Source organism: Nerophis ophidion, linkage group LG13, assembly GCF_033978795.1.
Source record: "Nerophis ophidion isolate RoL-2023_Sa linkage group LG13, RoL_Noph_v1.0, whole genome shotgun sequence".
In the NCBI taxonomy this organism is placed as follows: Eukaryota; Metazoa; Chordata; class Actinopteri; order Syngnathiformes; family Syngnathidae; genus Nerophis; species Nerophis ophidion.
Window position 1 is genome coordinate 54,006,644 of NC_084623.1, and position 27,082 is coordinate 54,033,725.

The following is a 27,082-nucleotide window of genomic DNA, read 5'->3' on the forward strand; positions in this document are numbered from 1 at the left end:
ACCGTAGATGGTAAAATCCCTAAATTCCTTGCAATAGCTTGTTGAGAAATGTTCTAAAACCGTTCGACAATTTGCTTACAAATTGGTGACCCTCACCCCATCCTTGTTTCTGAATTACTTTTGTCTTGCATGTATTGCCAAATATAATATGAAATGTGGACTCGTCAGACCACAGAACACTTTTCCACTTTGCATCAGTCCATCTTAGATTAGCTCGGGCCCAGCGAAGCCGGCGGCGTTCCTGGGTGTTGTTGATAAATGGCTTTGGCTCTGCATAGTAGAGTTTTAACTTGCACTTACAGATGTAGCGACCAACTCTAGTTACTGACAGTGGTTTTATGAAGTGTTCCTGAGCCCATGTGGTGATATCCTTTACACACTGATGTCGGTTTTTGGTGCAGTACCGCCTGAGGGATCAAAAGTCCGTAATATCATGGCTTACGTGCAGTGATTTCTCCAGATTCTTTGAACTTTTTGATGATTTTACGGACCGTAGATGGTAAAATCCCTAAATTCCTTGCAATAGCTCGTTGAGAAATGTTGTTCTAAAACCGTTCGACAATTTGCTTACAAATTGGTGACCCTCACCCCATCCTTGTTTCTGAATTACTTTTGTCTTGCATGTATTGCCAAATATAATATGAAATGTGGACTCGTCAGACCACAGAACACTTTTCCACTTTGCATCAGTCCATCTTAGATGAGCTCGGGCCCAGCGAAGCCGGCGGCGTTCCTGGGTGTTGTTGATAAATGGCTTTGGCTCTGCATAGTAGAGTTTTAACTTGCACTTACAGATGTAGCGACCAACTCTAGTTACTGACAGTGGTTTTATGAAGTGTTCCTGAGCCCATGTGGTGATATCCTTTACACACTGATGTCGGTTTTTGATGCAGTACTGCTTGAGGGATCAAAAGTGTGTAATATCATCGCTTACCTGCAGTGATTTCTCAAGATTCTCTGAACCTTTTGATGATTTTACGGACCGTAGATGGTAAAATTCCTAAATTCCTTGCAATAGCTCGTTGAGAAATGTTGTTCTAAAACTGTTCGAGAATTTGCTTACAAAGTGGTGACCCTCGCCCCGTCCTTATTTGTGAATTACTTTTGTCTTGCATGCATTGCCAAATATAATATGAAATGTGGACTCGTCAGACCACAGAACACTTTTCCACTTTGCATCAGTCCATCTTAGATGAGCTCGGGCCCAGTAAGGCCGGCGCCGTTCCTGGGTGTTGTTGATAAATGAGTTTGGCTTTGCATAGTAGAGTTTTAACTTGCACTTACAGATGTAGCGACCAACTTTAGTTACTGACAGTGGTTTTATGAAGTGTTCCTGAGCCCATGTGGTGATATCCTTTACACACTGATGTCGACACCGTTCGACAATTTGCCTACAAAGTGGTGACCCTCACCCCATCCTTGTTTGTGAATTACTTTAGTCTTGCATGCTAACAGTACTATGTTAAAATGCTACTTAGCATTAGTAAAATACCAAAACATATGACTCTACCTGTGTATCTATTTATGTATATATTGTCCTCGTTTATGATTGTGAAAACTAGCCAAATGGCCCTGATTTGTCCGTTTTTAAAACCTAACTCACTAATAATTGACCAAATGTACCTGACTGACTGATGACTCCCTGCCGCCCAGGTGGGTGACGACGGGGTGTCTGGCCTCGACTGGTCGAACGAAAACGACCGATTGCTGGTGTGCCAGATGTGCATCAAGCTGGCTGATGTCAACGGACCTCTGAAGTGTAAGGAGCTGCACTTGCAATGGACTGAGGGGATCGTCAATGAGTTCTACGAACAAGTATGCTTATAAAAATCTCTGCAATGCTTAGCCTTTATGTATTGTTTCCCACCTATAGGTCATTATATACTGTAGATCCTATAAAAGGGCCATTTTTGGACCAACTGTTTGTTGTAACTCGTAAATTTCAACTCTAAAACTAATAACATTAGGGATGTGCCGTTCACTCTGCCACGAACACACCGCATTTCTTAGTATCTTAAGTAACATTATCACTGGAGGACAAGGCTAAACATGTTACACAGCAAGAGCAAGCTGATAGACATTTTAATGAATCCCATCCAATCCCCTTTATTTATGTATTGCTATTAACTACAAAACTGTTTCCAGCTGCACATGAAAATTAACAATAAACAATAATTACATGACAAGCATATAAAATGAAACGAGTAGAAATTTTATTTAAAAACAATTATAAAACATTTAAAGACATCAGTGAGTTGTGGAAAACAGTGTTTGTTTAGTTAATGTTTTATTGACTTTGTTTTGATGAAACAATTGTATGTAATAAAAGAGAACAAGGAAGACTAAAATGTATATATATATATATATATATATATATATATATATATATATATATATATATATATATATATATATATATGTATACATATATACATACGTATATATTTGATTATATATATATACACATACATATGTATACATATACCATTATATACATGAATATATATATGTATATATATACATATGTATATATTAATATATACATATATATGTATACATTTACACACACATATATATATGCTTATATATACATACATATATATATAGAAATATATATGTATGTATACATATGTATATACAACGATAGTTATCAGAATCAAAAATACTTTAATAACATCCATATACGTTTGTACATATATACGCACATACATACATGTATATACATATATTAATATATATATATATATATATATATATATACATTCATACATACATACATACATACAGTATATATACAAATGTATGTATATATGTATGTGTGTATATATATATATATGTATATATAACTATACATATGTATACATGTATACACACATACATACATGTATATATATATATATATATATATGTACATACATATATACAAATACATATGTATATATATTGTTTTATATTACTTGTATACATACATATGTACATTCATACATGTATATTCTTACAAATATATACATGCTTACATATGTACAGCAGTTATCTATATATGTATATACATACATATATATATACACATTATGTATATATATATATATATATGTATGTATATCTGTAAAAATATATTTTATATATATATATGTATGTACTGTATATCTGCGATGAGGTGGCGACTTGTCCAGGGTGTACCCCGCCTTCCGCCCGATTGTAGCTGACATAGGCGCCAGCGCCCTCCGCGACCCCAAAAGGGAATAAGCGGTAGAAAATGTATTTATGTATGTATGTGTATATATATATGTTTATATATATGTGTGTATGTATATATATATATACTGTATATATATTATTGGGGCATAATTTTATCAAACAAATCCAGTTTTCTTTTAAGTAATGTATAAATGTATCAGAGCTGTTTATCTATTTTATGCAGATGTAGTTAATCATAGAACTGGCACACAATGTTATTTTAAAATGTATTGATTTTGAATCGAGAATCGATTCTGAATCAAATCGTCACCCCCAAGAATCGAATCCAATGGTGTGGTGCCCAAAGATTCTCAGCCCCAGTTCATATTGTTAAACTGACAATAACACCCCCCAAAAAATACATTTCCAAATATACAGTTTATACTCTTAGCACGAAGGTTGGGTACTGAATCTGATTCCACCGAGCACCGATTTACCTACTTTGGCACTTGGCGACCACTCCAGCAGCACTGAGATCTAGGTAATGCTGCAAATGTTCAATGCCAACGAAGCAAATGACTCCAAAAACGCTCCACTTTTCCCCAAAAATTTGCTAGCTTGATGCTAAAATACATTGGCTTTGCTATTGACATGCTACTGATTAGCATTAGCGATTTCACATGGCGATTTTGACACCTCCGAATGTGTTAGTGAAAACTACAACCAAGATGCACGTTACCTTCAAACAACTGGTGCCTTAAAAAAAAGTACACTACCTACAGTGTTAACACTTTTTAGGGCGCAACAAAAAACAACAACACCATAAACTCTACACTACTGCCACCTGTATTTGCAACTTAATATCAGAAATAAAACAAGATATAACAACCAAACAGCAGTTACTATAATCAGCTCATTTTAAATTGTGTAAATAGTGTAATAAAAATGGGACTTTATTATGAAAAATAAATTATTATTTATAAAACACAAAAGTACTGAAAACCGGTACCAGTCTCGATTCCTAGGTACCAAGAAAATATGAACAACACATCCCTACATACTAATTGCATGATGAGGTGGCGACTTGTCCAGGGTGTACCCCGCCTTCCGCCCGATTGTAGCTGAGATAGGCGCCAGCGCCCCCCGCGACCCCAAAAGGGAATACGCGGTAGAAAATGGATGGATGGATGGATCTTTCGAATGCAGCTGAGATAGGCTCCACCCACCTCAAAAGGGACAATCGGTAGAAAATGGATGGATCTTTCATCTTTGCGAAGGCGCTCATTTTGCTCTCGTCATCATCAACACATGAGAATAATGTAGTAATTAGTCAATACTCTCAAAGTGGAAAAAGTGCTTCAGTACCTCATTTCCAAAATAAATAATACCGTATTTCCTTGGATGGCCGCCGGGGCGCTAATTAATTTAAAACCTCTTCTCACTCCAACGTTTACCAAAGGCATGCGGTAAATTTAGGCCTGCGCTTATAAATTTGAGTGTGATGTAAGGATACCATCATGTAAAGCGCATTTAATAAAAAAACGTTATTATGGTCTTACCTTTACTTATAAATGAAGTCCATGCGCATCTCCTTCTGATCAAAAGCATCGATAACTTGTTTATAGAAGTCTTCCTTATCTTTCTTCAGTTTTAAAAGTCTCTCTGTCTCGATGGAGATCTTCCTTTATTACTTCTTGCTTCGATTGAAAGTCCAGTTTAGAAAACTGTTTTATTTTGGATATGTAATCCTCCATGTAAAAAGTGCAAGTGAGAGGAAAAAATTAACGATCGCTGCTCACTCTTGCTGCTTGTTGTCACTTCTTCTGCAGCCGAGTATTTAATGACTCATATTTTGACACACGCAGCTACGGTATATTAATAAAACATATCTGCTTACTGTTCTTTTTAGCATATTCAATAGCTTGGACCTTAAATCCTACTGAATAGCTCTTAATCTTCTTCCCTTTATGCCATTTCAAATGATTGAAATCAGCCATCCTCCATTTCGAAAACGATGACAGGTGAAGTGTCACTCGTGTTGTGACGAAATTCTAGGCTTATGCTAATTCAAGGAAATACGGTAATAAACAAATGTAAAAAACACTATAATGCATGTCCGTGGTCCTGGATCTATTTGACTCGACTGTTGACTGTCGATGCCTGGAAACAAATCCCGCCGCGGACTGACGAGGCCTCTGATTGGTCACTTGAGTGGGTGGAGAGTGTTTGATTAGGCGGCAGAGTAAATAATGGCTTGCTCGGCAAGTGAATATTGAAAGTGCAAGGACTGAGGGTCGGGAGGCATCAAGCGTTCTAATCACCGCCAGTCACAAGACAATTTTTTTTTTTTTTTGAGCATAGTTCATTATTATTGAACAAAACTGAATTATTTTCATTGTATTATTGTTATTACTGTTTTTAAACCTGATTTCTAATGAGGTTGTAACAGTAATAGAGTTGTACAAGGGGTGTCCAAACTACAAGTCCTCATGTCGTATTGTACACAAACAGCCTGCAGTCTGATAGCTGTCATTTTGTCACCATCTGGTGGCCGACAATAGTAACTCATGTCAGTGGCAGTTGTATGACCCAATCCAAACAACCTTCCCTAGTCATGGTGCAGGACAAAACATTTCGACCAGCGGAAAGAGTTAACAGACAAGGTCAAACATACCATATACATTAATCTCTCTCTCTCATATATATATATATATATATATATATATATATATATATATACATACATATATATATATATAGTGGGGCAAAAACATATTTTGTCAGCCGCAGATTGTGCAAGTTCTCCCACTTAAAATGATGACAGAGGTCTGTAATTTTCATCGTAGGTACACTTCAACTGTGAGAGACAGAATGTGAAAATAAAATCCAGGAATTCACATTGTAGGAATTTTAAAGAATTTATTTGTAAATTATGGTGGAAAATAATTATTTGGTCAACCATTCAAGGAGGTTTTGGCTCAAAATCTCACGATACATGGCCCCATTCATTCTTTCCTTAACACGGATCAATCGTCCTGTTCCCTTAGCAGAAAAACAGCCCCAAAGCATGATGTTTCCACCCCCATGCTTCACAGTAGGTTTGGTGTTCTTGGGATTCAACTCAGTATTCTTCTTCCTCCAAACACGACGAGTTGAGTTTATACCAAAAAGTTCTATTTTGGTTTCATTTGAACACATGGCATCCTCCCAATCCTCTGCTGTATCATCCATGTATCCATTTTGGTATAAACTCAACTGGTCGTGTTTGGAGGAAGAAGAATACTGAGTTACATCCCAAGAACACCACACCTACTGTGAAGCATGGGGGTGGAAACATCATGCTTTGGGGCTGTTTTTCTGCTAAGGGGACAGGACGATTGATCCGTGTTAAGGAAAGAATGAATGGGGCCATGTATCGTGAGATTTTGAGCCAAAACCTCTTTCCATCAGTGAGAGCTTTGAATGGTTGACCAAATACTTATTTTCCAACGTAATTTACAAATAAATTCTTTAAAATTCCTACAATGTGAATTCCTGGATTTTTTTTCACATTCTGTCACTCACAGTTGAAGTGTACCTATGATGAAAATTTGCCCCACTGTATATATATATATATATACACACACACACATACGTATGTGTGTGTGTGTGTGTGTGTGTGTGTGTGTGTGTGTGTGTGTGTGTGTGTGTGTGTGTGTGTGTGTGTGTGTGTGTGTGTGTGTGTGAAAATATATATATATATATACACACACACAACCATGTATGTATGTGTATATATATATATTTATATATGTGTGTATATATATATATATACTGTATATCTATATATATACTGTATATCTATATATATACACACATATATGTGTGTGTATATACCGTATATACATATATATATACACATATATAAACATGCATTCATATATACACATACATATATATAGACATTATATATATATACAATATATATTTGTGTATAAATGTATATATACATGTGTATATATATGTATGTGTTAATATATGTGTGTGTATATGTATGTGTGTATGTATATTAATGTGTGTATATATATATAAATGTGTATATATGTATATATACTGTATATATATATATGTACATACAGTATTCATACAGTGAGTATATATGATACATTTTTTGGTATGAAAAACATAAAATAACCCTACAGTGTACTTTGGAGAATGGACTTTGCCGTCAAATACACTTTCAACAGCAGCTTCTTCATATTTTCATGGATAAATGTTCGCCGTTGGAATAATATTCAACGTCTTGTTTTAATTTTATCGACCCCTTCTGCTTCAGCTCAAACTTAGCATGCTAGCTGTTTTGGCTAACTTTGCAGACGCTTGAGTTATATATTTTGGGACTTGACGCATTGTTAGCACGCTAACATTAGCATGTTGTCTTTTTTTTTCCATACGAGTGTGGTTTGAGCAGTAATAAAAGGAAAGAAAATAATAAAAGGTGTTAAAAAAATAAATAAATAAATAAATAAAACAATTGAAAAATTAAATATTTAATATGCGCTTAATAATAATGTAATGTGCAAAATAAAAACCAAAATAATTAGTTAATTGGTTAAGTTAAATAGAGAGGAAGAGAAAAAAGAAGTAAACAGTGGCGTACAAAAACCCGTAATCATAAATACAATTTGGACTGTGTTCTGCTTCTACTTGCCGTCCAGCGCTCCGATGCCTGTGTTTGTTTACCCACCGTTGAAATATATGCACGTCGCCTGATGTCTCTGCGTCCTGGAGTCACGCTTAAAGCCGCCATGCACAACTCTAGCTGTGAATTAAAACAGATTGACTGAAGCACGTTGCGTTTTTATCATAATTGCCATCCATGCTTCTGCTGCTGAGAGAACATTTGCTTGTTTGATCGTTCCAGGCAATTATTCCTTCAATCATAGAAACTATTTTAGTATCCTGAAATATGATTATTGTAGTATTGCTGCAGTCCTTTATTGATGACTTTATTCCATCATACTTTGTGTATTTCATGTTCCGTGTGTCGAGAGGATGTCCATCCATCCATCTACTTACGCTTTTTACGAGGTCCGGTCGCGGGGGCAGCAGCCTAAGCAGGGAAGCCCAGACTTCCCTCTCCCCGGCCACTTCGTCCAGCTCCTCCCCCCTGTGGAACGCTCTCCCTGACCACCTGAGGGCACCACAGACTGTAGATGCTTTTAAAAAAGGCTTAAAAACCCTACTTTTTAAAAAAGCCTTTTTTTTTAGATATAAGCATACTAGTTCTAGCTATTAGGCTGTTCTAGTTTAAATTTTTTTTTATTATCTGAGAACATGAACATGGTGGTCTGTACGCCGTCATGACAGTCAACGAAAAGACTGAGTCGTACCTTAAACATGGCCGCCCCAGTCTGTGGAACGCTCTTCCTGACCACCTGAGGGCACAACAGACTGTGGATGCTTTTAAAAAAGGCTAAAAAAGCCTCTTTTTTTTTTAGATATATGCATACTAGTTCTAGCTATTAGGCTGTCCTAGTTTTTATTTGTATTTATTTTTATTATCTGAGAACATGAACATGGTGGTCTGTGCGCCATCATGACAGTCAACGAAAAGACTGAGTCGTACCTTAAACATGGCCACTCCAGTCAGTGGAACACTCTTCCTGACCACCTGAGGGCACCACAGACTGTGGATGCTTTTAAAAAAGGCTTAAAACACTTTTTTAAAAAGCCTTTTTTTTTTAGATATAAGCATACTAGTTCTACCTATTAGGCTGTTCCATTTTTTTTATTTTTTATTTTTATAATCTGAGAACATGAACATGATGGTCTGTGCGCCGTCATGACAGTCAACGAAAAGACTGAGTCGTACCTTAAACATGGCCGCTCCAGTCAGTGGAACGCTCTTCCTGACCACCTGAGGGCACCACAGACTGTGGATGCTTTTAAAAAAGGCTTAAAAACACTTTTTAAAAAAGCCTTTTTTTTTTAGATATAAGCATACTAGTTCTAGCTATTAGGCTGTTCCAGTTTTTTTTTTTTTTATTATTATTATTTTCTGAGAACATGAACATGGTGGTATGTGCGCCGTCATGACAGTCAACGAAAAGACTGAGTCGTACCTTAAACATGGCCGCTCCAGTCTGTGGAACGCTCTTCCTGACCACCTGAGGGCACCACAGACTGTGGATGCTTTTAAAAAAGGCTTAAAAACACTTTTTTAAAAAGCCTTTTTTAGATATATGCATACTAGTCCTAGCTATTGGGCTGTTCTACTTTTTATTTTTATTTATTCTTATTATCTGAGAACATGAACATGGTGGTCTGTGCGCTGTCATGACAGTCAACGAAAAGACTGAGTCGTACCTTAAACATGGCCGCTCCAGTCTTTGGAACGCTCTTCCTGACCACCTGAGGGCACCACAGACTGTGGATGTTTTTAAAAAAGGCTAAAAAAGCCTTTTTTTTAGATATATGCATACTACTTCTAGCTATTAGGCTGTTCCAGTTTTTATTTTTATTTATTTTATTATCTGAGAACATGAACATGGTGGTCTGTGCGCCCTCATGACAGTCAACGAAAAGACTGAGTCGTACCTTAAACATGGCCGCTCCAGTCAGTGGAACGCTCTTCCTGACCCCCTGAGGGCACCACAGACTGTGGATGCTTTTAAAAAAGGCTAAAAAATCCTTTTTTTTTTCGATATATGCATACTAGTTCTAGCTATTGGGCTGTTCTACTTTTTATTTTTATTTATTCTTATTATCTGAGAACATGAACATGGTGGTCTGTGCGCTGTCATGACAGTCAACGAAAAGACTGAGTCATACCTTAAACATGGCCGCTCCAGTCTTTGGAACGCTCTTCCTGACCACCTGAGGGCACCACAGACTGTGGATGTTTTTAAAAAAGGCTAAAAAAGCCTTTTTTTTAGATATATGCATACTAGTTCTAGCTATTAGGCTGTTCCAGATTTTATTTTTATTTTTTATTATTATCTGAGAACATGAACATGGTGGTCTGTGCGCTGTCATGACAGTCAACGAAAAGACTGAGTCGTACCTTAAACATGGCCGCTCCAGTCAGTGCAACGCTCTTCCTGACCATCTGAGGGCACCACAGACTGTGGATGCTTTTAAAAAAAGGCTTAAAAACACTTTTTAAAAAAGCCTTTTTTAGATATAAGCATACTAGGTCTAGCTATTAGGCTGTTCCAGATTTTATTTTTTATTATTTTTATTATCTGAGAACATGAACATGGTGGTCTGTGCGCCGTCATGACAGTCAACGAAAAGACTGAGTCGTACCTTAAACATGGCCGCTCCAGTCAGTGGAATGCTCTTCCTGACCACCTGAGGGCACCACCGACTGTGGATGCTTTTAAAAAAGGCTTAAAAACACTTTTTAAAAAGCCTTTTTTTTTAGATATAAGCATACTATTTCTAGCTATTAGGCTGTTCCAGATTTTATTTTTTATTTTTTTTATTATCTGAGAACATGAACATGGTGGTCTGTGCGCTGTCATGACAGTCAACGAAAAGACTGAGTCGTACCTTAAACATGGCCGCTCCAGTCTGTGGAAAGCTCTTCCTGACCACCTGAGGGCACCACAGACTGTAGATGCTTTTAAAAAAGGCTTAAAAACCCTACTTTTTAAAAAAGCCTCTTTTTTTTGATATAAGCATACTAGTTCTAGCTATTAGACTGTTCTAGTTTTTATTTTTATTTATTTTTATTATCTGAGAACATGAACATGGTGGTCTGTGCGCCCTCATGACAGTCAACGAAAAGACTGAGTCGTACCTTAAACATGGCCGCTCCAGTCAGTGGAACGCTCTTCCTGACCCCCTGAGGGCACCAGAGACTGTGGATGCTTTTAAAAAAGGCTAAAAAATCCTTTTTTTTTTCGATATATGCATACTAGTTCTAGCTATTGGGCTGTTCTACTTTTTATTTTTATTTATTCTTATTATCTGAGAACATGAACATGGTGGTCTGTGCGCTGTCATGACAGTCAACGAAAAGACTGAGTCATACCTTAAACATGGCCGCTCCAGTCTTTGGAACGCTCTTCCTGACCACCTGAGGGCACCACAGACTGTGGATGTTTTTAAAAAAGGCTAAAAAAGCCTTTTTTTTAGATATATGCATACTAGTTCTAGCTATTAGGCTGTTCCAGATTTTATTTTTATTTTTTATTATTATCTGAGAACATGAACATGGTGGTCTGTGCGCCGTCATGACAGTCAACGAAAAGATTGAGTCGTACCTTAAACATGGCCACTCCAGTCAGTGGAACTCTCTTCCTGACCACCTGAGGGCACCACAGACTCTGGATGCTTTTAAAAAAGGCTTAAAAACTCTTTTTAAAAAAGCCTTTTTTTAGATATAAGCGTACTAGTTCTAGCTATTAGGCTGTTCCAGATTTTATTTTTTATTTTTTTTTATTATCTGAGAACATGAACATGGTGGTCTGTGCGCCGTCATGACAGTCAACGAAAAGACTGAGTCGTACCTTAAACATGGCCGCTCCAGTCAGTGGAACGCTCTTCCTGACCACCTGAGGGCACCACAGACTGTGGATGCTTTTAAAAAAGGCTAAAAAATCCTTTTTTTTTTATATTCTTACTAGTTCTAGCTATTAGGCTGTTCTAGTTTTTATTTGTATTTATTTTTATTATCTGAGAACATGAACATGGTGGTCTGTGTGCAGTCATGACAGTCAACGAAAAGACTGAGTCGTACCTTAAACATGGCCGCTCCTTCTTCGTCACTATTTGCCACCCTCCCAATAAAAACAACATCATCGCTCAGCCTCGCCACGACGAGCCGTTCCCCGCATCCATCGCCAGTCGTATTGACGTTTACATTTCTCTAATAGAAAAAAAAAATAAAACATTCAAGATATTGTGTTTTCTATTATCGCCTCTCATCGGGGATTGCCATGGCAACTGTGAGGGTGCACACACACACACGTGTCCTCGTAAGAGGCGCACGTGGCCTTGGCAACCCTCCTGATGGACAAACAAAACGCTCGGCTGCGGCCGCCACGAGCAAACGTGAATTGTGGGTAAATAAAATGTGCTAATACGGAGCAAGGAGGACCGATATCTCTTTTTTTTTTTTTTTTTACGGCAACTTCTCAACCCGGAAGCGAGCTTGCGTGCAATCGTTTCTTATTTGTTTTTGTGGGTGTGTCGGCGCTACTTCCGCCATGTTTTGTCCACTTCCTGTGTGGACACACCTGTCTCAGGCTGGTGAGGAGGAGACTCACCTGTGGACAATTACTTATGAGGAGGGAATATTTGCCAGGGTTGGTGCGATGTTATACGCACACCTTTGGTTGTGTCCTTCATCTTTTGCATCTCTTCTCCTGTTTGTTGCTCTCTTTCATTTTATTGTCTTTTTTCAAAGGTTTTGTTTTTTTTAAATTAATTTAAAAAATGTCACTTATATTTTTCTTGTTTACTTTTTCTTTCTTTCTTTTTTGTGCCTTTATTTTTTTTTGGGATGGTCTTTTTATATATTTTTTAAAATGTACTATGCTTTTTATCCCTTTTCTACGGTCCAAAAATAACTCGCCCCGCCCACTTAGTTACGTAGCTCAATAACTCGTCTTTTATTCTATTTTACTTTTCTCGTTTTTCTTAGTTTTCTTAGTTTTTCGTTTTTATTCTTTTTCTTTTTTTTTTCTGTTCAAAGGTCTTATTATTAAATTTCCCAAAATTTTCAATATCCTTTTGTAACCCATAGTCACTCAGCTGAATAACTCGTCTTTTTTCTATTTTTCCTGGGGCGGCATAGCTCGGTTGGGTTCCAGGTTCGATTCCCGCTTCCGACATCCTAGTCACTGCCGTTGTGTCCTTGGGCAAGACACTTTACCCACCTGCTCCCAGTGCCACCCACACTGGTTTAAATGTAACTTCGATATTGGGTTTCATTATGTAAAGCGCTTTGAGTCACTCGAGAAAAGCGCTATATAAATATAATTCACTTTACTTTTTTTGGGGGTTTCTCGTTTTTCTTCTTTTTCTTTGCTTTTTTAAGGAAATTTTCCAAAATATACAATACTTTTTTGTACACACAAAAATTATTCTTTCTTTCTTTTTCCTTTTTTGTCCTTTTTTGTTCAAAGGTCTTATTATTAATTTTCGAAAATGTGCAAAATCCTTTGAACCCTTTTCTAACCCATAGTTACAATAACTCGTCTTTTTTCTATTTTTCTTTATTCTTTGTTTTTCGTTTTTCTTCTTTGTTTTCTTTTTTCTTTTTTGTCCTTTTTTTTTTCAAAGTTTTTTTTTCTTTTTTTTTAGTTTCTAAAATATACAATACCCTTTTGAACACTCAAAAATACCCCCCGACCCACCGAGTCCCAGCTGAATAATTAATCAAATGGGAGACCGGGCTTTCTGCTCCGCCGCTCACAGTCTGTGGAACGCTCTCCCTGACCACCTGAGGGTACCACAGACTGTGAATGCTTAAAAAAATGCTTAATAACCCTTCTTTTTAAAAAAGCCTTTTTTTAGATAAATGCATACTAGTTGTTGTCATGTCTTGTGATCATGTTTTGTTTAGTTATGTTCTGTTTAGTTTAAGACTCCATTGTTTCCTGTTTTTGCACTTCCTGGTTTGTTTTGTTTCCATGACTACCAATTAGTTTTCACCTGTCCTTATGTCACGCACCTGTCTCACGTTTTGCACTCGCACACCTGTCACTAATCATGTCTATTATTTAAACCGAAAATTGCCATGAACTCAGCCTGGCGATTTTACCTCTGCCCACTTTATGCCATGCCATGCCTGTTACTCATACTGTCCATAGTTTCCCTCCTGCCCATGCCACGTAAGTTTCTGGGTTATTTATGTCACAGTTATTGAGTTTTGATTTTTTTTCCATAGTTCTGCCTTTGCGCTAGTTCTTGTTTTTATAGACAAGTTTTGTACTTCCGCCCTTGTGCGCGCCTTTTGTTCATTCCTTTTATTAGCGTTAAAATAAAGATGTCTTTACCTTCACGCCTTGCCCGCTCCAACTTTCCTTTGCTCTCTGGGGAATCAACCCTCACAGGCCACGTTCTGACAGTTCTAGCTATTAGGCGGTTCTAGTTTTTATTTTTATTTATTTTTATTATCTTTTAATTTTATTTTTTAATACACTGTAGCACTTTGAGGTTGTTTGCTCAATGTAAAGTGCTTTTTACAAATAACATCCTTTCTTATTGTTTTCTTCTTTTTTTAAACGTTTTTCTTTGTTTTTGTTTTTTTTACCTCTTTTTTGTTTTTTTTCTTTTTTTTCATAAGTCTTCTTATTCCATCCATTTCCTACCGCTTATCCATTAATTTTGAATATACAATATTCTCTAAACCAGGGGTAGGGAACCTATGGCTCTAGAGCCAGATGTGGCTCTTTTGATGACTACATATGGCTCTCAGATAATTATATTTATATAGCGCTTTTCTCTAGTGACTCAAAGCGCTTTACAAAGTGACACCCAATATCTAAGTCACATTTAAACCAGTGTGGGTGGCACTGGGAGCAGGTGTGTAAAGTGTCTTGCCCAAGGACACAACGGCAGTGACTAGGATGGTGGAAGCGGGAATCGAACCTGGAACCCTCAGGTTGCTGGCACGGCCACTTTACCAACCGAGCTATGCCGAGTAACCGTGTAATACTCTTCCGTATCAGTAGGTGGCAGTCGGTAGCTAATTGCTTTGTAGATGTGGGAAACAGCGGGAGGCAGAGTGCAGGTAAAAAGGTGTCTAATGCTTAAACCAGGGGTAGGGAACCTATGGCTCTCAGATAAATATTAGCTGACATTGCTTAACACGATAAGTAGTTAATAATTCCGCTGGTAATCACAGTTTCAAAAATAACGTTCAAATTATAAACCATTCTCATACATTTTAATCCAACCATCCGTTTTCTACCGCACCTGTTCAAGATGTCGCATTAATGGTAAGAAGTATTATATGTATTATTGGTTAACTTTTATAATAACAATGTTGTTAAAAAGAATATGACTTATTATACTCTACAAATGTTGGTCATACTAAAAAAATGAACAAATTTAGTTGTATTCAGTGTTGAAAAATTTTATATGGCTCTTACGGAAATACATTGTGAAATATTTGGATGTCATGGCTCTCTCAGCCAAAAAGGTTTCCGACCCCTGCTCTAAACCCTTCTATACACTCCAAAGTAACACACATTGTCACTCAGCTGAATAACCCGTGCTCTAGTTGATTGCCATCTTTTGCATTTTCACCTCTGCTTGGTATCGAATAAAAGGACCTTCTGTTTGCACACCGCCCGCCTTTTCTGCATCCTGGGATCACGTCAACAACCGCAACCATTCACCACTGTGACATTTACATGTGACATTCAGAAACATGTAGACCAGGGGTGCCCATTACGTCGATCGCGAGCTACCAGTCGACCGCGGGGGGTGTGTCAGTCGATCTCCAGCCAGGCTTTTAAAAAAAAATAGACCTAAAAATTAGTGATCATCAATCTTCACCAAGACGTCACTTAAATGACATTCACGGTACCGGAGGGTCTTGTGAGATGACGCTGGCTGCTGCAAGATCATTATTATGAAAATATGACCGAGAGGAAGGCGAGAAACACTTTTTATTTCAACAGACTCTCGCGCCGTACCTTCCGTCAAAACTCTAAAGGCCGACTGCACATTTCCTATCTTTACAATAAAAGCCCTGCTTCATGCTGCCTGCGCTAACTAAATACTGAGTCTCGGAAAACTGGCGTGCACAAGCCATCCCTCAGAAAGCTTTCCGAGACTCTTATTTTATTAGCGCAGGCAGCATGAAGCAGGGCTTTTATTGTGAAGATAGGAAATGTGCAGTCGGCCTTTAGAGTTTTGACGGAAGGGACGGCGCGAAAGTCTGTTGAAATAAAAAGTGTTTTTCGCCTTCCTCTCTGTCATTTTTTCATAATAATGAACTGGCAGCAGCCAGCGTCATCTCACAAGACCCTCGGGTGCCGTGAATGTCAATCAAGCAAGCTACGGAATTTGCCGCCAATGTTTTTCTTGTAAAGTGTATGGAAGCTGGATGAATTAGATGCCAAAAACCAACCACTTTCATGTGGTATTGTACAGAAAGGACAACTTTTTTTTCTCCTCCATTTGAAAATGTGGGCGTTATCATCATTACTGTCTGATTCCAATCAATGCAAGTCATCAGAATCAGGTAATACACCAACTTATATTCTTGTCTTCGTGAAAGAAAGACATCTATATGTGTTACACATGCTTGTGTTATCATTAAACACATTTAACTTGTTTACAAAAATGTCTCTTTCATAAATAAATAAATATAAATGATATATATAAATGAGGTAGATCCCCTCGAGTTGGTCAATTGAAAAGTAGTGTGGGCACCCCTGATGTAGATGCTTTACAGCGGGTGGTTTTCAAACTTTTTTCACCAAGCACCACCTCAGAAAACTCCATAATGACCAACATTAAAAATATGGTAGCGTGGTAGGCCTAAATATTCATGAAAAACAAGGCAGAGGTTTTATTTACCAAATATATTTATTTTTTTCGGGCCACTGTTGAATTACATATAGTTTGAACAGTAACATTGTGTTTTGATATTTAATTGATTGTTTGTAAGGATCATGGGTAAGAAAAGTGTATAAAACAGTAAAAAAAAAAAGCACAGGAAACTAAACAAATGTCGTCTAAAAGTGCATACAATGGTCACGGTTGCATATTTTGATACCTTTGTTTTACGTTAAGACCGGCTCAAGCACTTGACGGGGAGAAAAACGTATTCGTAGCCTTTATGTCATTTTATAACGTCCCATACCGACAAAGAAAGCGCTCAAAAGCAAGGATCCGCTTCTCAAAATATGCTAACTGACATGGAATTTGCCCAAACTCATGCTACTAATTAGCATCAGCGATATTACATGGAGATTTCAACGCTTCCGAATTTGGCAATGAAAACTACGACTAAAATGCATGGAACAACAATAAGTAGATAGATAGATGGATGGATGGATGGATGGATGGATGGATGGATGGATGGATGGATGGATGGATAGATGGATAGATGGATAGATAGATGGATAGATGGATAGATAGATAGATGGATGGATGGATGGATGGATGGATGGATGGATGGATGGATGGATGGATGGATGGATGGATAGATAGATAGATAGATAGTACTTTATCGATTCCTTCAGGAGAGTTCTTTCAGGAAAATTAAAATTCCAGCAGCAGTGTACAGAGTTGGGATCAATTTAAAAAAAAAAAAGTGAAAAGTAAATAATGGGGGTTTAAATGGAAACAAAATAGAGAAATATTACAATAAGAATAAAAAATTAAAAAGCAACAATGGGAATCGAATTATAACAGTAAAATAAGAATATAACAAGTAAGTAAACAATAAGTCACAAGTACAACAACTTTCGCTTCATTATGTTTTATTATTTTTTTTTAATTTGTCGCACTTTTATTATTATTTTTCAATTATTATTATTTTGTACTTTTATTCCACTACTTTTACCGTATTGCTTTTGCACAATTTTGTTTAGCGCATTCATTTTTTATGTTCTTTGTTTGTTTGTTTTTTTGCTCTGTTTTTTAACCTGTAAAGTACTTTTGGTTCAATTTAAAAAAAAAAAAAAAAAATAAAGTTGTAAATGTGCTATATAAATAAAGTTGCCTTGTCTTGCTTACAATACTTACTGTATTAACACTTTGTGTTAATGCTGTAAGTATTAACAGAAAGTAATACTGTACCCCCTTCGCTCTATTTTTTTAATGTATTTATTTATTTTTTCAATTTGTCACACTTTTATTATTATTATTTTTATTTTATTTATGTTCGTACTTTTTATTCAAATCCTTTTACCATATTGCTTTTGCACTATCTTGTTTAGCGCATTCATTTTTTATGTTCTTTGTTTGTTTATGTTTTGGGTTTTTTTTTTGTTGTTGTTTTTTTGCTCTGTTTTTTAACCTGTAAGTACTTTTGGTTCAATTAAAAAAAAAAAAAAAAAGTTGTAAATGTGCTATTTAAATAAAGTTGCCTTGTCTTGCTTACAATACTTACAGTATTAACACAAAGTAATACTGTACCCCCCACTCCCTTCGCTTTATTTTTTTAAATGTATTTATTTATTTTTTCAATTTGTCACACTTTTATTATTATTATTTTTATTTTATTTATTTTTTTACTTTTTATTCGATAGATAGATAGATAGATAGATAGATAGATAGATAGATAGATAGTACTTTACTGATTCCTTCAGGAAAATCAAAAATATTCTTGGTTTGTTTTTGTTTTTTAGTTGTTGTTGTTGTTTTTTTTTGCTACAGGCTTTTTAACCTGTAAAGCACGTTGGTCAAATTAAAAAATAGTTGTAAATGTGCTATATAAATAAAGTTGCCTTGCCTGCAATACTTACAGTATTAACACTTTGTAGGGCGCAACAGAAAACAAGTCTGGCATATTCAACTTAAATGACTGCGTACTTGCAAATGAGACTCGGCAGTGTACGAAAACCTGATATCAACAACCGAGTTATCATTATCAGTTCACTGTGAAATATTGAAATATTACTATTTTCCTAAGGTATCAGGAATTGGTACCGTATCGGTTCGAATGTGAAAGGTACCCAACTCTAGTAAGTTATGTTTTGTAAACTGTTTAACACAATAAAACCGTTTAAAATGATTCATGGCTAGCGATACTGTAGGCTTAACTGTTTGTAACATTTTCGCGAGTCAAGTTAACAAAATATTGACTCCCTCTCCCAAGTATATTTAATATTTTGGCAAATGTTGAATTACATAATTTAGTTTTTTTTTTTTTTCACTTTGTCGCACTTTTATTATTTTTATTTTTATATACATATATATTTTTTTACTTTTTATTTGACTCCTTTTTTGTGTGTGTTTTTTTTTGCTCTATGCTTTTTAACCTGTAAAGCACTTTGGTTAAATTTTTTAAAATTGTTGTAAATGTGCTGTATAAATAAAGTTGCCTTGCCTGCAATACTTACAGTATTAACACTTTGTAGGGCGCACCAGAAGACAATACCAGCACATTCAACTGAAATGACTGCGTACTTGCTCAGCAGTGTACTAAAACCTGATAATAACAACCAAATTATCATCTTCAGTTCACTGTGAAATATTGAAATATAAGTATTTTCCCAAGGTATCAGGAATTGGTACCGTATCGGTTCAAATGTGAAAGGTACCCAACCCTAGTAAGTCATGTTTTGTAAACTGTTTAATACAACAACAAAAAAAAACGTTTAAAATGATTCATGGCCTAACTGTGTGTAACATTTTCGCAAGTCAAGTAAATAAAATATTGACTTCCCCCAAGTATATTTAATATTTTGGCAAATGTTGAATTACACAATTTATTTATTTTTTTGTTTGCTTGTTTTTTCAATTTGTCGCACTTTTAGTATTATTATTATTATTTAAATTTATATATATATATATATATATATATATATATATATATATATATCCATCCATCCATCCATTTTCTACCGCTTATTCCCTTTTGGGGTCGCGGGGGGCACTGGCGCCTATCTCAGCTACAATCGGGCGGAAGGCGGGGTACACCCTGGACAAGTCGCCACCTCATCGCAGATATATATGTATATATATATATAATATATGTAAACTTTTTGTTCGACTCCTTTTACCGTATTGCTTTTGCACTATCTTGTTTGTTTTTGTTTTGTTTTTTGTTTTGTTTTTTTGCTCTATGCTTTTTAACCTGTAAAGCACTTTAGTTCGATTTTTTTTAAATTGTTGTAAATGGGCTATATAAATAAAGTTGCCTTGTCTGCAATATTTACAGAAATAACATTTGTATTTTTTTTAAAACTTTTTATTGTTTGTTTTTTGTTTTATTGTTGTTGTTTTTTTGGTTTTTTTTGCTCAATGCTTTTTAACCTGTAAAGCACTTTGGTTCAACTTTTAAAAAAATAGTTGTAAATATGCTATATAAATAAAGTTGCCTTGCCCGCAATACTTACAGTATTAACACTTTGTAGGGCGCAACAGAAGACCAGACCGGCACATTCAACTTAAATGACTGCGTACTTGCAAATGAGACTCGGCAGCGTACGGAAACCTGATACAACAACCGAGCTATCTGTGAAATATTTTTAATATGTTCCCAAGGTATCAGGAATTGGTACCGTATCGGTTCAAATGTGAACGGTACTCTACCCTAGTAAGTCATGTTTTGTAAACTGTTTAACACAATAAAACGGTTTAAAATGATTCATTGCCGGAGATACTGTAGGCTTGCTTAACTGTGTGTAACATTTTCGCATGTCAAGTAAAGAAAATATTGACTTCCCCCCCCCCCCCCGCCCTTAGGGTGACGAGGAAGCAAGCCTGGGCCTTCCCATCAGCCCCTTCATGGACCGCTCGGCGCCACAGCTCGCCAAGCTCCAGGAGTCCTTCATCACCCATATAGTGGGACCCCTCTGCTCCTCCTACGGCTCTGCTGCCCTGATGCCGGGTCACTGGGTCGACCCGCCGGACGGGCAGATGGATTTGGACGAGGCAAAGGAGGGCGGCGATACGGAGGAGGATGAGGAGGACCCGATCGAGGAGGACGCCTCGACTGGTTCGGACTCTTCCCGTATGTAAACGTCTGCGTTACTCACATCCGCACCGCAGTGGTCCAATTTACTGAGGGATTTGTAAATGAATGATACTAACACGGACACTCGCACACGTACAAACTTGGATGAAAACACCGTCAGAGTTGTTTTAGTTATATTGTAAAATTGACAAACGTTGGCTGGGAGTGATGAATGAAGGATCCGTACGAGTGGAAAAGGTTATGGACGGCTGGAGGAGGGGCCGGGACTTCAAAGCTTCAAACAGCAGGGATTGACGTTCAGCCGGCAGCACCAGCAGTGATCAAAGGCGTCCAAAAGATGGCGCCATAGCAGAAACAATAACACACCTTTCAGGTGTTTTAGCATATGTTTAATGTGTTTTTATATAATATATATATGTATGTATGTATGTTTATATATATATATTTGTATATATACATACAGTGTATGTATGTATGTATGTATGTGTATATATATACAGTAGATATTCCATCCATCCATTTTCTACCGCTTATTCCCTTTTGGGGTCGCGGGGGGCACTGGCGCCTATCTCAGCTACAATCGGGCGGAAGGCGGGGTACACCCTGGACAAGTCGCGCAACAGTAGATATATTTATATATATATGTATGTATATATGTATGTATGTGTGTGTATATATATATATATATATATATATATATATATATATATATATATATATATATATGTATATATGTATGTATGTGTGTATATATATATATATATATATATATATATATATATGTATGTATATATGTATGTATGTGTGTATATATATATATGTATGTACATATGTATGTATATATGTGATATGTATGTATATGTATGTATATACATATATATGTATACATGTACATATATGTGTGTATATGTATGTATATATATATATATGTATACATGCACATATATGTGTGTATATGTATGTATATACATATATATGTATATATATGAACCTCCTCATAACAGCTGCTGGGAAAGAAGCCAGAGGACCAGCAATGGAATCAGGCATTCAACAACCCCCAATAAGAGGTTACATGGACGATCTCACCGTGACGACCACAACCCATGTGGAGGCAAGACGGGTGCTAACAGTTCTGGACCACATGGCAACATGGTCCAGAATGAAGTTTAAGCCCAAAAAATCAAGGAGCATGGTGATCCGGAAAGGTAAACTGACGAACAGGTTCAAGCTGCAAGTGCAAGGAGAAGTGATTCCATCGATTGAGGAGAACCCTATAAAGTGCCTCGGAAAGTGGTTTGACAGCTCACTTACTGACAGGAACAACATCACCAGTACAGAGAAGCAGACAGAGGAGTGGCTGAGGAAGATTGGAAAATCAGGACTCCCTGGTAAATTTAAAATATGGCTATACCAACATGGACTGTTACCAAGACTCATGTGGCTGTCGACAGTGTATGACATCCCTATGACACGCGTAGAAGGAGTGGAAAGAAAGATCAACAAGAACCTCAGAAAATGGCTGGGAATCCCTCCAAGCTTCACATCAGTAGGCCTCTACATAAGATCAGGACAGCTCCAGCTTCCCTTGTCATCCGTGGTGGAGGAATTCAAGGTAGCAAAGTGCAGAGTCTTAATGACATACAGAGACACCCAGGACGAACAAGTCAGACACGCAGGCGTCACTACAAGATCAGGACGCAAGTGGGCAGCTGACACAACTGTTGCACAAGTTGAGAGCATATTGAGGCTACGTGACATCATAGGGATGCCGTGCACAGGGAGACAGGGTCTTGGAACTTCCCATGTCCAACAATGGAGTAAGGCAGAACCCAGAGAAAGAAGAGCTATGGTCCAGGAGGAAGTACGAAACCTGGAAGAGGAAGGTCGAATATCAAGAGCAGTGGAACTAGCGTCCCAGGGAGCTTGGACCAAATGGGACCTCCCTAAGAGAAAGATCACATGGGCAGATCTGTGGAAGCTGGAACCATTCCGCATCTCTTTCTTGCTGAGATCAGTGTATGACACACTCCCGACTCCAACAAACTTGCACAGATGGGGCATGAGAGGGGATCCACTATGCAAGCTTTGCGGGCAGAAGGGTACCATGGCACACATTCTGTCAGGGTGTAAAACGGCACTCACCCAAGGGAGATACAGATGGCGTCATGACAAGGTGCTCATGACACTGGCTAACACCTTGGAGCAGCAGAGATGCAAGAAACAGCAACCCCAAGGGAAAACAAAATCCATCCAGTTTGTGAGGGAGGGAGAAAAGCCACCAACCACAGCAACAACAAGGAAGAGCCTACTGCAAATGGCACGGTCTTGGGATATGAAAGTAGACCTGGGAGGAAGGCTGCAGTTCCCCCAGGTTGTACAAACAACCCTGAGACCGGATGTGGTGCTGTGGTCTGAAGAGGCAAAGAAGATCATTCTTATTGAACTCACAGTCCCATGGGAAGAAGGTTGCGACCAAGCCTTTGAAAGGAAAAGTGCTAAATACCAGGACCTTTTAAATGACTGCAGGGGAAAAGGATGGCAGGCATGGCTGTTCCCGGTCGAGGTCGGCTGCAGAGGATTCCCTGCCCAGTCGGTATGGAGAATGCTCACAGCTTTGGGAATAACGGGGAAGGAGAGAAAGACAGCAGCTCGCAGGATGGGGGAGGCAGCGGAGAGAGCCTCTTGCTGGTTATGGAGCAGGAGAGATGAGATGAGCTGGAAGCCAGGAGGAGGAGATAGGCAGTGACTTGGCCACCACTGCCGGCCCACCAGCGGTAGGGTGTTACGGTTCAGGGTCCGCTGGACACCGTCTGAAGATATCAAGTTCTCCTGGCCAAGGCTCCATTCACCTAAGGTGAATGAAGAAGAAAGCATCTTCGGATGTAATGCAATCATATATATATATATATATATATATATATATATATATATATATATATATATATATATATATATATATATATATATATATATATATATATATATGTATGTATATATGTATCTACATATGTATGTATATATGTGATATGTATGTATATGTATGTATATATTTATATACATATATGTATACATGTACATATATGTGTGTATATGTATGTATATACATATATATGTATACATGTACATATATGTATGTATATATATATATGTATGTATAAGTATACATGTATATATAATTGTTTGTTTATGTATATGTGTATGTATATATATATATATGTATGTATATATGTGTCTATATATTTATGTACATATGTATGTATATATATGTATATATTTGATATGTATGTATATATGTATATACATATATGTATACATGTATATATATGTATGTATGTATATTTATGTATGTATATATGTATATATAATTGTTTTGTATATGTATGCATATATGTGTTTATGTATGTACATATATGTATGTATATGTATGTATGTATATATGTATGTATTTGTATGTATATATATATATATATATATATATATATATATATATATATATATATATATATATATATATATTGACTTCTGGCCCCTGGCCCAATAATTGAACCCCACTCAGCCCTGGTCTTAGGCAAGAAATCCTGCATACACCAAATAATTTCAGATTCCATCTCTAAATGATTATTATCGTTGCAATAAAAAATGTATTTCACCATCAAATATAATTAGTATTTACTAACTCATACAAAAAGTACTGAAAATTGGTACTGTTCAAATGTGATCCGTGCGCATCCCTAGGTCCGGGTGCCTGTTTCCCCGCCAAATGTTTGAGCCGGTCTGCAACGTGACGTCACGTTTGTTTTCGCGTGAGTGGAGAATTGGTTCCCAGTTCCAGTTCCTCAACGTGGACTTGTGTCTTACAGAGAGGCAGAGGATGAAGAAGGACGGAAGGAGGACGGTGTTCTGCCAGATCACGCAGCATCTCCTGGAGAACCACGAAATGTGGAAGCGAGTCATCGCCGCCGAAGTCCAGGAGGCCGAGGTCCAGGACCCCATCACGGCCATTCACGAGGAGGAGGAGGAACAAGCGAGCCGAGACGAGGAGGAGGAGGAGGAGGAGGAGGAGGAGGAGTTGACTGACTGTTTGGATCAAACTGACGACACGCCAACTGTAGATGAAGAGGACGTCCTCTCAGCAGGTGACAAAGAGGAGGAACCCCAGTAATAACACCCACAACCCTTTTTTTCAAAGCAGGACCCGTTAGCCAGCACATGACTTTGACACCACACTGTAGAAGAGGTTGTTTTTTTTGCTCAGTTGTGCCTAACAAAAACAGGGTTTTTGACCAGGAAGAAGCAAAAGAAGTGACCTGGCTGGAGACACGGAAGAAAACAACAAAAAAATAATAATAATTGATGTTGAAGTAAGTACTCCATATTTCTGTATATGCACAAACGTCCACCCGACACCCCCCCCCCCCCCCCCCCCCTTCCACCGGTGAGTAATACACTGTCATGCCGCCTTTGCTGCTGAGCCCCTTCCTCCGGCGGACAATGGGGTTCAGGTCAGGAAAAAGCTGGTTCCGCTGAGGCTCGGTCAGGTTGGGGAAAAAAAAAACAAACAAAAAAAACGGTCGTATATTTTGCGTTTGCGATACGACGCTATATCAGGCACGCTTTCTGTATAAGAACTTAAAGAGGAACTGCACTTTTTGGGAATTTTTGCCTATCGTTCACAATCTTTGATCAAGACAAGAATGCGTTTTTCGTTTTCTTAATTACTTGTAACAAGGCAGTAAAACGGCTGGTCGAACAAAACAGAAGCTCGCTCTCAATCAGCTCAATATTAACTAGTATTAACAATTTTCCAGACTATAGAGCGCACCGTTAATTCTAGAAAAACATATATTTTTTTCAATATATAGGGACTATAGGTCGCCAAATTTGTTATTTAAATTGAAAGATTGTCCATGTAATTTACATTATATCTCAATTACTTCCAACTGTAACAAGGCAGTAAAACGGATGGTCGAACAAAACAGAAGCTCGCTCTCAATCAGCTCAATATTAACTAGTATTAACAATTTTCCAGACTATAGAGCGCACCGTTAATTTTAGAAAAACATATATTTTTTTCAATATATAGGGACTATAGGTCGCCAAATTTGTTATTTAAATTGAAAGATTTTCCATGTAATTTACATTATATCTCAATTACTTCCAACTGTAACAAGGCAGTAAAACGGCTGGTCGAACAAAACAGAAGCTTGCTCTCAATCAGCTCAATATTAACTAGTATTAACTATTTTCCAGACTATAGAGCGCACCGTTAATTTTAGAAAAACATATATTTTTTTCAATATATAGGGACTATAAGTCGCCAAATTTGTTATTTAAATTGAAAGATTTTCCATGTAATTTACATTATATCTCAATTACTTCCAACTGTAACAAGGCAGTAAAACGATTGATCAAACAAAACAGAAGTCAATAACTCCACGGTGACATTTTGGTGAATTTACTAAGGAATTTGTGAAACTAAAACAATACAAAAATATCTTGGCCTATCATTTACAATCCTTATTTAAGACAAGAACCCCTTTTTATTTTTGTAAAATATGGCAAGTAAGAGGCAGCTAACAATGCAGCTAATGAGAACTCTATTCCGCCCATAAAGTTCTGTAAAAAAAACATCCAAAAACCGCCAACAATACTACATTTACATCTCATGACCTAAAAATTAACCAAGTATTAGCAATATTGTTATTTTAATTAACTATTTTCCAGACTATAGAGCGCACCGGTATATAAACCGCACCCATTAATTTTAGAAAAACGTTTTTTTTTCAATATATAGGGACTGTAAGTCGCAAAATTTGTTATTTAAATTTAAAGATTTTCAATGTTTATTTACAATATATATTAATTACTTCCAACCGGTGTCTGTAACAAGGCAGTAAAACGGTTGATCAAACAAAACAGAAGTCCTCGTCATGGACCTACTATAACAATAACTCCACGGTGACGTTCTGGTGAATTTACTGAGGAATTTGTGAAACTGAAACTCTACAAAAATATTTTTGCCTATCATTCACAATCCTTATTTAAGACAAAAACCCTTTTTATTTTTGTAAAATATGGCAAGTAAGAGGCAGCTAACAATGGAGCGAATGAGAACTCTATTCCGCCCATAAAGTTCTGTAAAAAAACCCGCCAACAATACTGCATTTACATCTCATGACCTAAAAATTAATCAAGTATTAGCAATATTGTTATTTTAATTAACTATTATTAACTATTTTCCAGACTATAGAGCGCACCGGTATATAAGCCCCACCCATTAATTTTAGAAAAACATTTTTTTTTCAA

The 27,082-nt window shown here is 37.1% G+C and overlaps 1 pseudogene; it reads left to right on the plus strand.

Annotated features, from left to right (window-relative positions):
- Positions 1-27,082, plus strand: part of LOC133564737 (cGMP-inhibited 3',5'-cyclic phosphodiesterase 3A-like) — a 166,576-nt pseudogene that overhangs the window by 124,797 nt on the left and 14,697 nt on the right.